At 40.9% G+C, this 15212-nt stretch overlaps 1 long non-coding RNA gene across 1 annotated transcript in view; it reads right to left on the bottom strand.

The window, feature by feature from the left end:
* LOC145546561 (uncharacterized) overlaps nucleotides 1–15212 on the bottom strand; it is a 363980-nt gene that overhangs the window by 100168 nt on the left and 248600 nt on the right. The window lies entirely within an intron of this gene.

The following is a 15212-nucleotide window of genomic DNA, read 5'->3' on the forward strand; positions in this document are numbered from 1 at the left end:
AACCGAGTTATATTCTCTCACAGCTCTGGAGACTAGAAGTCCAAGATTAAGGTGTCAGGAGAGTCATACTCTCTCTAAAGGCTCAAAGGGACGATCTTCTCCATGCCTGTCTCTTAGCCTCAGCTACTGCCTGCAGTCTTTGACATTCTTTGTCTTGTAGCTGTATTACTCTAATGTCTGCTTCCATCCTTGTATGGCCATTTTCCTTCTATATTAATATCCCAGTGTGTCTTCTCTTTTTCTTATAAGGATATTGGATCTAGGGTCCACCCTAGCATTTGGTGACTCAGACAGTAAAAAATCCACCTGAAATGCGGGAGACCTGGGTTCGATCCCTGGGTTGGGAAGATCCCCTGGAGGAGGGGGTGGCAGCCCACTCCAGTATTCTTGTCTGGAGAATCCCCATGGACAGAGGAGCCTGGCGGGCTATTGTCCATGGGGTCTCAAAGAGTCGGACATGACTGAGCAACTCAGCATAGCACTAGTACCATATGATCCCATATTAACCATTTGCATCTGCAAAGACCCTGTGTCCAAATCAGGCCACATTCTGAGATTCTGGTTAGACATAAATTTGGGGGAACACAATTCAACCCAGGCCAGAGATAAAATCACCCTGTTTGTGATGCTTGGTATCTTCCTTTCACCAGGAAAACTACAGAGCTCAGCTGATAATAATGACATTATACTTATGGGGATTGCTTTGTTTGAAATGATACGCTGATCTCTGCAGGGGACCCTTTCTGCACTGACTCAGTCAGAGAAAGGCAATAAAAGTACTCTTCCTGTAAGTCTTGGTTCTACTAAGAAAAAGCCAATCACTTTGTAATGGTAATTGCTTTTGACCTGTTCTTCTGGGAGGCCGCTGATAGATACCATGGAGTTCACTTAAGCAAAGCTTTAGCATAAGAGATCAGGAATAATTAAGGCAGAGAGGGTGGGGAGAGGAAGCAATCATGGAGAAGCCTCATCATAAAGCATGGAAAATGCCACGTTGGATTCACTCTGTGTAAAGGTCAGCCCTAACACGCCAACCTTTCTGAATTTCATTTGAAGGACTCTGTTTAAAATATCATGCTACAAATTTGCTAAAGAACCACATACTCTGGGAAAACCTTTCATACAGCTGCAGAAGACAGTGTTACCACATTAGAGTTCAAAACAAAATTAAAACAATACAAATTTCCTGAATTCTAGGGAAACAAGTAAAGGAACATACCAAACTTTAAATATTCAGGAGAACACTCTGGTAGAACAGAAGTAAACAAAAAATAAACAAACAAAACCCCACTAGTCTTGAATCAGAAAAATGTGCTTCCAGTTCTAGGTTGCTAGTTGCTGGCTTTGTGACAATTTAGCAAGTTTAGACTTGACACCTTTCTCTAATACGGGGTAATACTTGGCATGCTTACTATAAATGATTATTTTTCAAAACAAAATGAAATCTTATGCATGAAATATTTTGTGACCTCATTATTCACTCCAGAAATATTCATGATGATTTTGAAACCCTCAGATAAAAAAAAAAAAAATAAAGAAACCCTCAGATAAGCAGTTACATGTTATCTTAATGAGGATCAAAGTTACAACCAAATATCATCTGCCATCTTGAAATAAAACAAATTTTTTCTTGAGTAAGTTCCTAAGGGATCAGCCCAAACTGGTTGCCTAGGAGAAGAGACATTTAACTAAAGGTTATGCAAAATTGAAAACTGCAATCCGAAATAGAAAATTAGAGTCTTACAAGGTGATCTAGTCAGAAAACCAACAAACATGCTGATGGAACACCTACTATGTGTAGATGTTCTCTAAGACTGAAGGAGAAACAGACCTTAAAAATTAGTACCACAAAACCTAAAAAGATAAGAACACAGCCATACACTATTAAAAACAAATACATAAAATGTCAAAGTAGTGCTGGAAGAATACAGAGGCCTAGCTAAATAATAGCTGAGTGACTTCATTGCAAGGAGAGATCCCTATGGATATAAAGGTCAGGGAAACATTATGGAGGAAGAGGTGAAGCGATTTCTCAGTGGCAATTTTGAGTCTATGTGATGGAACAGACCCTAGAACATCTTGGATGGAGTGGAAGTTGTAAGGTTTGAGAGTGAGGAAGGAGAAGAAACTTTTGTTTTGATCCAGGGCTTTTCCACTTTAAGTATTCTTCTGTTACTGATATCTACAGTATCAGTCTGGACCCTCATGTCAGACTGAAACAAAAAGGATTTTAGCAAATCAGCTAGACTCAGGAGAAGCCTTAGTTAGATATATTATCATCTGTTCTGTCCATTCCAAAAAAATAAAAAATGATGAGGATGTGAAGACTGATCTATTTATCTTTAGGGTGCCATGGACACTTGGTCAGAACTCCCAGTATTTACAGAGGAATGAATCCAACCACTTGTTTTAATTTCCTTAATGATAAAATATATAGATGTATTAAAGTACTTGTAAAAATATATACATAATACACACTACGAAGATTTGACTACACTAGTATTTTTGGAAATGGAGAAGAGAAAAAAAAAAAAAAACTTGATGAGAGATGAAGTATGAAAAAAATCAGATTGGAATTTAAAGTTGCAAAATGGATGTGTTTTTAGCGGACTGAACAGGAGAAAATGATCAAACTGAACTTAGCTGGATTGGAACAATGCTTTCTAAAAAGTGACCTATTCAGAGATGGGAAGATCTTACCCCTTCGAGAAGAGACAATCAGCTTTTGTGTGCAGTGTCAGTGTAAAAGCTGCTTCCAGCTGAGAGGAGAGCAGCCCCACACTTGCTTTCGAGAGGAGATGCTAAGATGACAGAACGATGAACTTTAATGGGCTATCAGATATTTTTAAATGTATTTTCCATTTTAAATGTGGATCCAAACCCAATGCTTATAGAATGAGGGCTAAAAGCTTCAATTCAAACCAGCAAGGCCATCACCAGTATCTGCGCCAAAAGCTCTCTGACAAAAATACACTTGATTTCCAACCAGCAAGAGACTAGTTATTCCATTTAGGGAAATGACATCGTGATGACCTAAAATTACCCTTGCAGTTTCTGTAGACTATAGCTTCAGCAATGCATCTATTCCAGGTTGCACAGAAAAGCTTTGCTAAGGCTTTTAGAGAACTCTCTCCAGGGGGATCATGCTTTCTTTGCTGCTTTTCTAAAGGTGATATGAACACCTGTCAACATGGTGCTTACCAACCACTCAAGCTGGAGATTCATTCATTTAGGAACAGTTAGCGAATGCTTCCAATGCGCCAGACTCAGGGCAAGATGCTGGTGACACAAAAATTAAAGACATAATGTCTGCCCTCAAGATCTATTGCCCTTTGGGGAAGACAACAAAGTAAACTAATAATCAAAATGCAGTAAAGAGAGGTAGCCAGGTAATTCCTGGAAGAGCAGTTGAATTTTGCAGCCTTCACCATCGGCAATCTGGCCCAGGCCCTTTCCTGATACTAATCTCCCTAAGATCACCACGACTACTCAACCTTCCAATCTGATGTCCAGTTTAATCCTCATCCCATCCATTTTCCAACAGCATGTGTCACTTTGTGTTGTCCACTGATTTTCTGAACCATCTGTTTCTAGGGCTGTGTAATATCTTGATATTTCTCCTTATCACCTTGAAAATCCCTTCTAAATTTTTTGAAGTAGTCTTTTTCATGATTCGGTCCTCAGATGTTAGGGTCAAAAAGAATAGCATTCAATTCTACCTATATGTGCCTTCCTTAATACAATTCCATCTTTCAGGCTTCCATACAAAATTAAACCTCCAAATCTGTCCCATATATAATCCATTGTCAATTCTGTTCATTAGACTCTGGAAATGCTTCCAAGTTTCCATTTAAGAAGGAAAACAGAGCCCATATATTTGACTACACCATTGCTAAATTTTCATTTATATTTACAATGTTATATAAAAAATATGTGTATTTTAGAAAACTGTATCAATGTGACCAAACAGGGAAGGATGCCATTCACATCCTCAATATTGTTGAGAACATTTTTCCAAGATATAATATAGGCTTAAATTGCTAGATAGAAATATCCCATACTAGGCTTAGATTCAATACATGGAAGGCAAACTCTCCAATCCTTTGAAACACAGGGGTTGGACCTGGAGGGATGGGGAAGGACGTGAACAGTAATCAAGGGAGGCCAAATCATGGGAATTCCCTGGTGGTCCAGTGGTTAAGACTCCACTTTTTCAATGCAAGGGGTGCAGGTTCGATTCCTGCTAGGGTCCCACACGCTGCCCAGCCAAGAAAAGAGAGGGAAGCCCGAATCTTACTATGTGAATGACTTCAAGATGGACATCATGGAAAGCACTGAGTCTGAGGTCACCAGGCTTGGACTCCTACTCCAGAGGGCTTTGGCCACCACACAAAAAACACCAAATGAAATAGGGAAATTTCCTCAGAAACACCCTGACAATCACCTGGCTGACTTATGCTCTTTTCTGCACTTTTATTTTGCCAGAGAAAGACACAAGACATGACAAGTGGAAAGGGAGTTATTACTATTGTTCAGCAAGAAACTTTTACTCTTCTGACAGAAGCTTGTTTCCCTGTGTCTGTTTGCCATGTATGCTTGCTGAAGTAGCTCTGTCTTGGTAGAGATCCAACCCTTATTTAGTAGGTGGTGCAAATGTCTAAGTTGTGAGATGGTATCAAAGACATCTTCTAACCAGGTGTATGTCCAGAGTAGGCTCTATGTATCTCTGTCCACAGTACACACCAGTTCCATTTCCAAAAATTAAAATTTGCCCCCAGTCCTTCTCCTCTGGTCTCTGCTACCTGTCCTGATGGGTGTCTCTACCTGGTTGAATTTCAACAATTCAAGAGGGTAGTCTACAGTAAACCTTGCTGCTACTAGCAAAAGAGCTGGATTTTTCTCCCCTCAAGTTGGTTTTGACACAACGAAGTTAGCTAGATTACTCCTCCTTCTCCCTAATGGACATGTGGTGGTGGTGGTTTAGTGACTCAGTCTGACTCCTGAGACCTGACAGACTGTAGCCCACCAGGCTCCTCTGTCCCTGGGATTTCCCAGGCAAGAATACTGGTGTGGGTTGCCATTTCCTTCCCCAGGAGGTCTTCCTGACCCAGAGATCAAACCTGGATATCCCACACTGAGCAGATTCTTTACTGTATGAGCCACCAAGGAAGACTCCTAACGGACATGACTTTGCTCATGAACAATTCCTCTTTTCTCACATGCTTTAAATGGCATGTGTGTCCCATGACAAGGATAGTAGGGGAGAACCCGTGTCATATCAGTAAATATTGCCACGATAATTTTGTGTGACATTCAACCTCAAAATCTTAGTAGGCTACAATGGAAAGCACTTAATTTGCTCACTTTTATGAGTAAGCTATGGTTTTCTGGGGATAGGATGGACTTGGCTGCAAGTCAGCTTCGGACTGTTCTTTTTTTAAAATTTGTGTGTGAGTGTGCGTGTGTGCTAAGTCATGTCTGATTCTTTGCGACCCCACTGGAGGATAATTACTTTACAATGTTGCGTTGGTTTCTGGCATACAATAACGTGAATCAGCCATAAGTGTATGTGTATATGTGTTTGTGTACAAGTGTATGTGTATATGTGTGTGTGTACAAGTGTAGGTGTATATGTGTGCATACATACTTCAGCCTCCCTCCCCTTCTCACCCCTCTAGGTCATCACATAGTGGCAGGATGGGCTCTCTGTGTTACACAGCAGCTTCCAACTAGTATTCTATTTTACACATAGTAGAGTATATACGTCAATGCTACTCTCTCCATTTGTCCCACAGATTGTTCTAGACTTCTCTTTCTGGGATAGCAGATATCTGAGGTATGTGCTTCCGAAGGTGCATCACAGGACCATAAGATGGTGAGGTGAACCAGAAGATCCTTCCTCAGGCCCAAATTTGAAACTGGTATACTGTCACCATGGAATACATTCCATTGGCCACAAGCCCTGTGGTGAAGCCCACCGAGGTTGAGGTGGATAAGACCTCAAAAGAGTAAGAATAATGGAGACAGGAAGAGACGGGTAATGACTGAGGTGGAACTTATGAACTATTTTAGGAATAAAACAGATTCTATATAACATGTAGTTGGCTGTGCGTGATAGACATTTTTTTATTGTTCTCAAAATTTCCCTTTGTCTTAGTTATGATCTTTTGTAATATGGCTTCACAGTGATCGAATCTCGGGTTTATCAATCCAGCCTTCAATCTGATACTGTCAACATGGTATTTTATACATACTATTTCTTTTTTTATCTATACTGATATAAATTTATCCAATGTTTGTGTATATACAGAGATTACATATATATATGCATGTATATTCTTATAAATGTGAATTTGGGAGAGAAGGGAATTAAATGTACAGGGCTCAAATTGTCATCTTGAACCAGAAAACATATGTGTGGTTTTTCCATATTTGTGTATGTTTATTCCAAAGAGACTATGTATCATTCTTGTATCCTAAGCATATAATATTGTTCCTGGAATATTAATATAGCAATACAACCTCAATAAATGTTCAAATTATTAATCACATTATTGATTTGGTTCTTCACTGTCTGAACATTTTATGATGATAAAAACTTAATCCTGTACACAGTCCCGCATGTCTTCATCTCCAACCATTCTCTGACTCAGCAGCTTGATCTTGCCTTGCTTTCCCTGTAAGTTCTCCAGTTCTTTGATGCTTCCTTGGAGATGGGGTGAAATTTAAACCTAATAACTCAGGTATAAATTAACTACTTTCTATTATCAAGGCAAAAACTGTGAGTTTCTATCACAAGCGGTGCACAGAGAAAGTTAGTGCTTAACTTTCTGATTTCTCCTGTCTAAAGTCAGGACAATGGTTCTGACTTTTCTGCTTGGAGATTTGAAAGCCACTTCACCACTCTAGGCCTCAGTTATTCTAGAAAAAGTGTAAACAATTTTTTTTAAAGCTGCCTTCTCTTCCTACCTTACCCAGCTACATCAAATGAGAATTGAGAATATGCCTTTTTAATGAGTTACACAAATATCTTTTGTGATTATTAAAATAGAAATGTAGTAAGTCTGAATAATATTGTTTAGAAAGTATGACTTGTACCTCTCAGGGCAATGAGAGTAGAACAGAAGGAAAAAGTATGGAGGAGCTGTTTTTGCCTGCTCCATCTCAATGAAATGTATACAACATACAGAAAATATACAGCTGCAGAAAAAGCACACCTCCTCAAGAGATGATATCCTCCCGATCCTATCTCACCAACCACCCACATCAAAAAATCCAAAATGGAAACAGACAAAGGGAAAAGGAGATCAGCAGCTATAAAAGGGCGTTTATTTGGGAGTGAAGTTTCAGTATCTGTCAGCCTCACTCAACCTTCAGTGTGCCCCTTGATGTGTTTTGACAGGGGAGAGAGCTTATCCTGATTAAAAGGATCCATTCATACGGGGAGGTTTTCAGGGAGCAGGGCAGAGAGGGAAAGACCAATAACCAGGACATCCACAGTGTGTAATTCTGGGCTGATGCTCCATCTGACTCTATCTAATACAGGGCATTCCATTCAGTGCCATCTGTATTCTAGGACTAGAAAAAAAAATCACTTCAAAGATTAAACTCCATGCTGAGGAGCCAATTTCTCATAACAATAGCTAATAATGAGTCTCCTTGCAATCCTTTTCCAATCAAAAAGACAGGGATTGTCAGAACAGATATCACTGTATTAAGGCCAGACTAACAGTCCAGTCAGGACTTCTATTCTATGGATAAACCCACTAATAAAAGCAGTTCTAAGATATTTCTGTGAGAGTTTCAGAAAGAACACTAATTAACCCAGACAGAGAATCTTCCAAAGATGTATTCCTTCTGTTGAAGAATATCCTGTATTGGCATTTTTGTGAATCATTCTTGACATTTTGCCAGTTCTGCTGTCAGTTTTCAAGGGATACAGAAATACTCAGTGGATTTTTAAAAGCAAAATCTATAAAACAAAGTCTGATTACAAAACTACCGGCCAGCTTAAAAACAAAACAAAACACAGAGATGATCATTAAAAAACAAAACTTCTAGGAAAGCCTCCTACAGTGAAATTGCTTCATCTAGTACAGCAGAACTATGTCAGAAAGGGCCAACTTGGATTAAATTAGAGTGTTCCTCAGGTTATAGACTAAAAGCATTTTGAGTTATTGAGTGGTGTGTATGCAAGAGTGAGCAAACACTCATACGTAATCATACACATTCATTCAATGCGTGTTTATTCAGTATGTACTGTGTCAGCCACTGCTAATAACCTCTTAGAGCTACTGTTATTATTTTATATAATGTTAGTAGTTATTTTTTTCATGTATTTTCAGGGCTTCCCTGGTGGCTCTGTGGTGAAGAATCCGCCCCCTAGTGCAGGAGACATGGGTTGGATCCCTGGTCCAGGAGGATTCCACATGCCATGGAGCAACTGAGCCCTTGCACCACAACTATTGAGACTATGCTCTAGAGCCTGGGAGCTGTAACTACTGAGACTACTTGCCCTAGAGCCTATGCTCTGCAACAAGAGAAGCCACTGCAATGAGAAGCCTGTGCACTGCAACTAGAGAGTAGCCCCACTTACTGCCACTAGAGAAAGCACCCATACAGCAATGAAGACCCAGCACAGCCGAAAATAAATACATAAACTCATTTAAAAAAAATATTAAAAAAATGTACTTTCGACTCATCTTGGTGTTCTGTGATGACCTAGACTGGTGGGATGAGGGGATGGGGGAAGATCCAAGAGGGAGGGGATATATGTATAGATATAGCTGATTCATTTAATTTTACAGCAGAAACTAACACAAAACTGTAAAGCAATTATACTCCAATAAAAAAGAAAAAAAGTAGTTTCTAAATATTTAACTGTTATTTTATGCTTTTAGTAACTAAATTCTTTTTTTAACAGCTTATTTTTAGAGCAGCTTTAAGTTCTCAACACAACTAAGAACAAGGTATAGAGATTGCCCTTTTAGCTCATATCCTCACATATTTAGAGTCTCTCCATTATTAACATCCCCCCACCAAAGTGGTACACTTGTTACATCTGATAAAGCTACATTGACATCATTATCACCCAGAGTCTATAGTTCATATTAGGGTTTTTTAATCTTGATGTTGTACATTCTATGGGTTTGGAATATACTATGACATGTAGCCACCATTATAATATCACAAACAATATTTTCACTGTTGTAAAAATCTTCTGTACTCTGCCTACTCAGCACCCAACACACCCAGATTTTTCTGTTGTCTCCATAGTTTTGCCTTTTCCAGAACATCTTATAGCTGGAATTGCACAGTATGTAGCCTTTTCTGATTGGCTCTTTTTATTTAGTAGTATGTAAGAAGCTCCAATACTTTGGCCACCTGATGGGAAGAACTGACTCACTGGAAAAGACCCTGATGCTGCGAAAGATTGAAGGCAGGAGGAAAAGGGGATGACAGAAGATGAGGTGGTTGGATGGCATCACCAACTTGATGAACATGAGTTTGAGCAAGCTCCGAGAGTTGATGATGGACAGGGAAGCCTGGCGTGCTGCAGTCCATGGGGTTGCAAAGAGTTGGACATGACTGAGTGACTAAACTGAACTAAGTTTCATCTCTATCTTTTTATGGCTTAATCATTTCCTTTTCAGTTCAGTTCAGTTCAGTCACTCAGTCGTGTCCGACTCTTTGCGACCCCATGAATCACAGCATGCCAGGCCCCCCTGCCCATCAGCAACTCCCGGAGTCCACCCAAACCCATGTCAAGTTGGTGATGCCATCCAGCCATCTCATCCTGTGTCGTCCCCTTCTCCTCCTGCCCCCAATCCTTCCCAGCATTGGGATCTTTTCCAATGAGTCAACTCTTCACATGAGGCGGCCAAAGTATTGGAGTTTCAGCTTCAACATCAGTCCTTCCAATGAACACCCAGGACTGATTTCCTTTAGGATGGACTGGTTGGATCTTCTTACAGTCCAAGGGACTCCCAAGAGTCTTCAACACCACAGTTCAAAAGCATCATTTCCTTTTAGTGTTGAATAATATTCCATTGACTTGATACACCATTGTTTCATTATCCATTCTCCTACTTAAGAGCATCTTGGTTCCTTCCAAGTTTTGACAATTATGAATAAAGCTGTTATAAACATCTATGTGCAGGTCTTTGCCTGGACATAAGTTTTCAACTTCTTTGGTCAATACCAGGAAAGTAAATTTATGGATCCTATGTAAGACTATATTTAATTTTGTAAGAAACCCTCAGGATGTCTTCCAAAGTTACTGAACCCTTTTGCATTCTCACCAGCAATGAATGAGAGTTCCTGTGCTCCACGTCCTGGTAAGCCCCTTGGATTCTGTCATTATAATAGGTGTGTAATGGTATTTCCTTTTAATTTGCCCTTCCCTAATGACATATAATATGGGGCACATTTTCATAGACTTATTTGCCATCTGTATAACTTCTTTGGTGAAATGTCTTCTAAGCTCTTTAGTCCACATATTGGGTTATTTGTGTTCTTATGATTGAGTTTTAAGAAGTCTTTGCATATTTTGAATAATGGTCTTTTATCAGATGTGACTGGAGGAGGGCATGGCAAACCAATCCAGTATTCTTGCCTAGAGAATCCCTATGGACAGAGGAGCCTGGCAGACTACGGTCCGTGGGGTCACAAAGAGTCGGAAATGACTGAGTGACTAAGCATGGAACATCATATTTGTCTTTTGCAAACATCTTCTCCCTGTCTATGACTTCTCATTTTATCCTCTTGATCTTTTTCTTAACATAAAATAGTAAGTGTAAGCCATATATAGGGGTGTCCCAGGTGGCTTGGTGGTAAAAGAATCTGCCTGCCAACTCAGGAATCACATTTTTAATCCCTAGGTCGGAAAGATCTCCTGGAGTAGGAAATGTCAACCCACTCCAGTATTCTTGCTTGAAAAATTCCATTAATGGAGGAGCCTGGCAGGTAACAATCCATGGGGTCACAATCCCTCTCACCACTTCCTGTGGAAATTCTTTGAAGCATGATTTGAAGCTGAGTTGGACACTCAGCTGTGTCCAACTCTTTGCGACCCCATGGACTCCAGTACGCCAGGCTTCCCTGTCCATCACTAACTCCCAGGGCTTGCTCAAACTCATGTCCATCGAGTCAGCAATGTCATCCAACCATCTCATCCTCTGTTGTCCCTTTCTCCTCCTGCCTTCAATCTTTCCCAGCATCAGGGTCTTGTCCAGTGAGTCAGTTCTTCCCATCAGGTGGCCAAAGTATTGGAGCTTCAGCATCAGTCCTTCCAATGAGTATTCATGACTGATTTCCTTTAGGATGGACTAGTTGGATCTCCTTGCAGTCCAAGGGACTCTCAAGCATCTTCTCCAACACCACAGTTAAAAACCATCATTCTTCAGTGCTCAGCTTTCTTTATGGTCCAATTCTAACATCCATACATGACTACTGGAAAAACTGTAGCTTTGACTAGATGGACCTTTGTTGGCAAAGTAGTGTCTCTGTTTTTTAATATGCTATCTAGGTTGGTCACAGTTTTTCTTCCAAGCAGCAAGTGTCTTTTAATTTCACGGCTGCAGTCACCATCAGCAGTGATTTTGGAGCCCAAGAAAATGAAATCTGTCACTGTTTCCATCGTTTCCTCATCTATTGCCATGAAGTGATGGGACCAGATGCCATGATCTTAGTTTTTTGAATGTTGAGTTTTAAGTCAGCTTTTCCACTCTCCTCTTTCACTTTCATCAAGAGGCTCTTTAGTTCTTCTTCACTTTCTGACATAAGGGTGGTGTCATCTGCATATCTGAGGTTATTGATATTTCTCCTGGCAATCTTGATTCCAGCTTGTGCTTCATCCAGCCTGGCATTTTGCATGATGTACTCTGCATATAAGTTAAATAAGCGGGTGACAGTATACAGCCTTGATGTACTCCTTTCCCAATTTGGAACCAGTCTGTTTTTCCTTGTCCTGTTCTAACTATTGCTTCTTGACCTGCATACACATTTTCAGGAGGCAGGTAAGGTGGTCTAGTATTCCTGTCTCTTTAAGAATTTTCCACAGTTTGTTGTGATCCACATAGTCAAAGGGTTTGGAGTAGTCAAAGGACATTACTCTTAAATTTTATTGTCAAACAGAACTTGCTAATGGCTTTCAAAATTGATGTAACAAATAAACATTTCACACATAAACCCTTTATCTTTGCTCACATGATATTTACACTTCCTCCATTCCTCACCCTATCTTACAGAATGGCTGATAAATAAGATACAAACCCTTTAAAAAAAAAAAAGAAAAGAAAAAATCCCATCCATGAGCAAATGCAATAAAGACACTAGTTTCTAGATCATCAAAAACCAATGAGAGAGACAACCTTTTGCCTAAAAACTCAAGATAAGCAGAATGGAGGACGTGGTGTATTTCTCTGTAGTTTGGGGAGTGGGGTCTTTGAGAAGATATTACACAAGCCAGGGATAGAAGATTCGGTCATTAAAGTAGATCCTGGCTCAGTCAATGGCAGATGGTCTAGATAAGCTGATCCAGAGGCATAGTGCCTTAGATTGGACCCTCATATTCTGATTCCACATCTGTTTTTCTAAAACAAACAAAAGGCAAAACAAAACAAACAATAAACACACCGATATTTACCTATCACATGCTACAAAACACAGGCTTAAATTTATGAGCCATAGTAGAATGCTTATTTTAAATATGTTTTTACAGCCTTTGGAATCCTCAGAAGGCAGGGCCCCTGTGAGAAAACACAAACAGAAATGATGCTCCACAAACCTCTGTGAGATGGTGGCTATGGAGTCCCAGTCCCCCTGAGGCAAGACTGCCTTCCATGGATACTGCATCACAGTCTGACGGGGGTGGGGGTGGGGGTGGGGGTGGGGTGGGGCTGCCCCACCGGGGGTGGGGGGGGCTGCCCCACCCTCGCTATCTGATAACCTCAGCAAGTGCAGAGGGGAATAGGGGCTTCTGCAAGGTGGAGGACCCTCTGTCCATCTCACTACGTAGGCACTCAGGCCCTTGCTCATCCACCAAAACTCTCGCAGACCCTTGCTGGAAAAAAATGGCTCCTGGGCAGAGCCTGTCAGCAGGAGGTTTGGCTGAGGGAAAGAAATAAAAAGAACACTCTCTGAGCATATTTTCTTCTCTGCCTCAGCAATAGCAAGAGTACCAAAAATGACTGGCTGAGTAAATTGTTTTTGGAATAAACACATGGTTCTCCCCCCCGCCCCGCTCTCCTCCTCTTCCTTTGTGTTCCCTGACTCCTCCCCACTCTCCCCACCTCTTTCCATCCCTGTAAGTAGGAACACCCCTCTTCTCTCTTTCCGCTACTGACAAAGCTCTGGGGAAAATATGTATTTATATAACTCCCCGCTTCTGCGCGCGTGCGCGCACACACACACACCAGGATATAGCCTCCAGCTTTCCAGGTCAGGAGGTAGATTTGGTCAAGATAGAAACCAGGCTCCTCTTCAGATTCACGTCACTTGCTTGTCACTGACCAGATAACATGGTGTAAGCTTCAGAGGCTTTTTCACTAATAATAGTTTGAAGTCCTCTGGCAGCTGAAATATGACCCCATACTGAAGAAAGAGTTGAACTTGCAGGCTAGGTCCATTCCACAGGAGGAAGTCATTTGCTTTGCTGCCATGGTATTTTTTTGACTGTGCACTCAAGTCTCCTCCAGGTTCTCTCTCATTTCCAGCTTGGGTTCTGCTCTGGGAAAACTTTCTGCAGATCTCTTCAGACACCTTTGTTATTAGCCACATGGACCGTGTCATCCAACGTTCCATAAGCTTGGGTCTTTCCAATTGTGGTTGAAATTGCACGAAGATGCACATTTATCTGGGAGCTACTGCTATGAAACTTCCTCTCCACTTGGGAAATCATGTAACTTATAAAGTAGGGTGTCTACCAAGTTAATGAGCATGGAAAACCACAGAAAGTGGCATTATATCTGCTCCCCACTCTCTCCACCCACTTACACAAATGCCCCTTAACAAACAGCTCAAGACCTCAGGATCTGCCTCATCTGAGATCCAGCCTTTAGGGACCTTTCCATGCTTGTTGCCCGATAGGATTGAAACAGACTGAACTTAACTTTCTGTGCTATTATTCTGCTTCCTATTTCCTTCAGCTCAGCTTACACATGTCTATGTGATGTGTTACTCTAGTTAAATAACAAGCTAACTGAGGCATAGAACATAGGCAAAATTTTTCCTGCCATCTCCAGTATTCAGAACAGTACCTTTTTAGATGTCAATACATGTTTGCTAATTAATTGGTAGGTTTATGAAATGAGTGTAACTGAGAATAATAATAATCATGATGATAAAATACTCCTTAAAGAATATTTACAAATTGCCAGGAACTTCAATAGACATTATACATTTAATAACTAATTTATGCAAAACACTTATGAAAGAGAAATAACATTCTCTACACAGAATTATCAACTCAATGGACATGAGTTTGAGCAAACTTTGGGAGATAGTGAAGGATGAGGGAAGTCAAGTGTCCATGGGTTGAAAAGAGTCAGACACAACGTAGCAACTGACCAACAAAGAATCAAATTGAACTTTAGAGAAAAGAAATAAAGAAATTGTCTTAGGGCTATAAAAGGTAGAAAAATCATATCCCTGCCTTCAAATCTTCAGAATGTTGGTCAAAGTGGAATTTTGAAGGCATCACTAACAAGATTTTTCAGTGTTCAGTAGGGAAGATTGAATTTTGCCAATAAAATTGATTTCTCCTTCCATAATCTCATCCAGAGTTTTTTTTTGTTTGTTTGTTTTTTTAGTATATATGTAAGTAATCAGGATTTGCAATGTGTTTATCCAGGTGCTCATAGATTTTTAGTAAAAGTCATTTGTATATCACAGAATGCCTGAGTGAGAACTATAAAAGAAAATCTAATCCAACTCAACTTGGCTACTTCCAGCATTTCATTTGATGTCTTAAAAATCTTGTAGGCAGGCCCGGTGGCCCGGCGCCGCCGCCGGCTTATTGTGGAGACTCGCCCCGCGCCGCTGCCACTGGAGCGGGAGCGGCGCAGCCGCTGGTCCCGCAAAGCCGAGCGCGGGAGCCGGGGGCGTGCTGGGCCGCGGCTCGGCCTCCTGCTCCGCTCTGGCCGGCGCCTTCCGCGTCCCACGCAGCCCCTCCCCCACGCGCGGCAGCGGCGCGCGCCCCTGTCCCCGCGTGC

The sequence above is a fragment of the Giraffa tippelskirchi genome, chromosome 4, assembly GCF_054371585.1.
Source record: "Giraffa tippelskirchi isolate mGirTip1 chromosome 4, T2T-mGirTip1v1.2.pri, whole genome shotgun sequence".
Classification (NCBI taxonomy): Eukaryota; Metazoa; Chordata; class Mammalia; order Artiodactyla; family Giraffidae; genus Giraffa; species Giraffa tippelskirchi.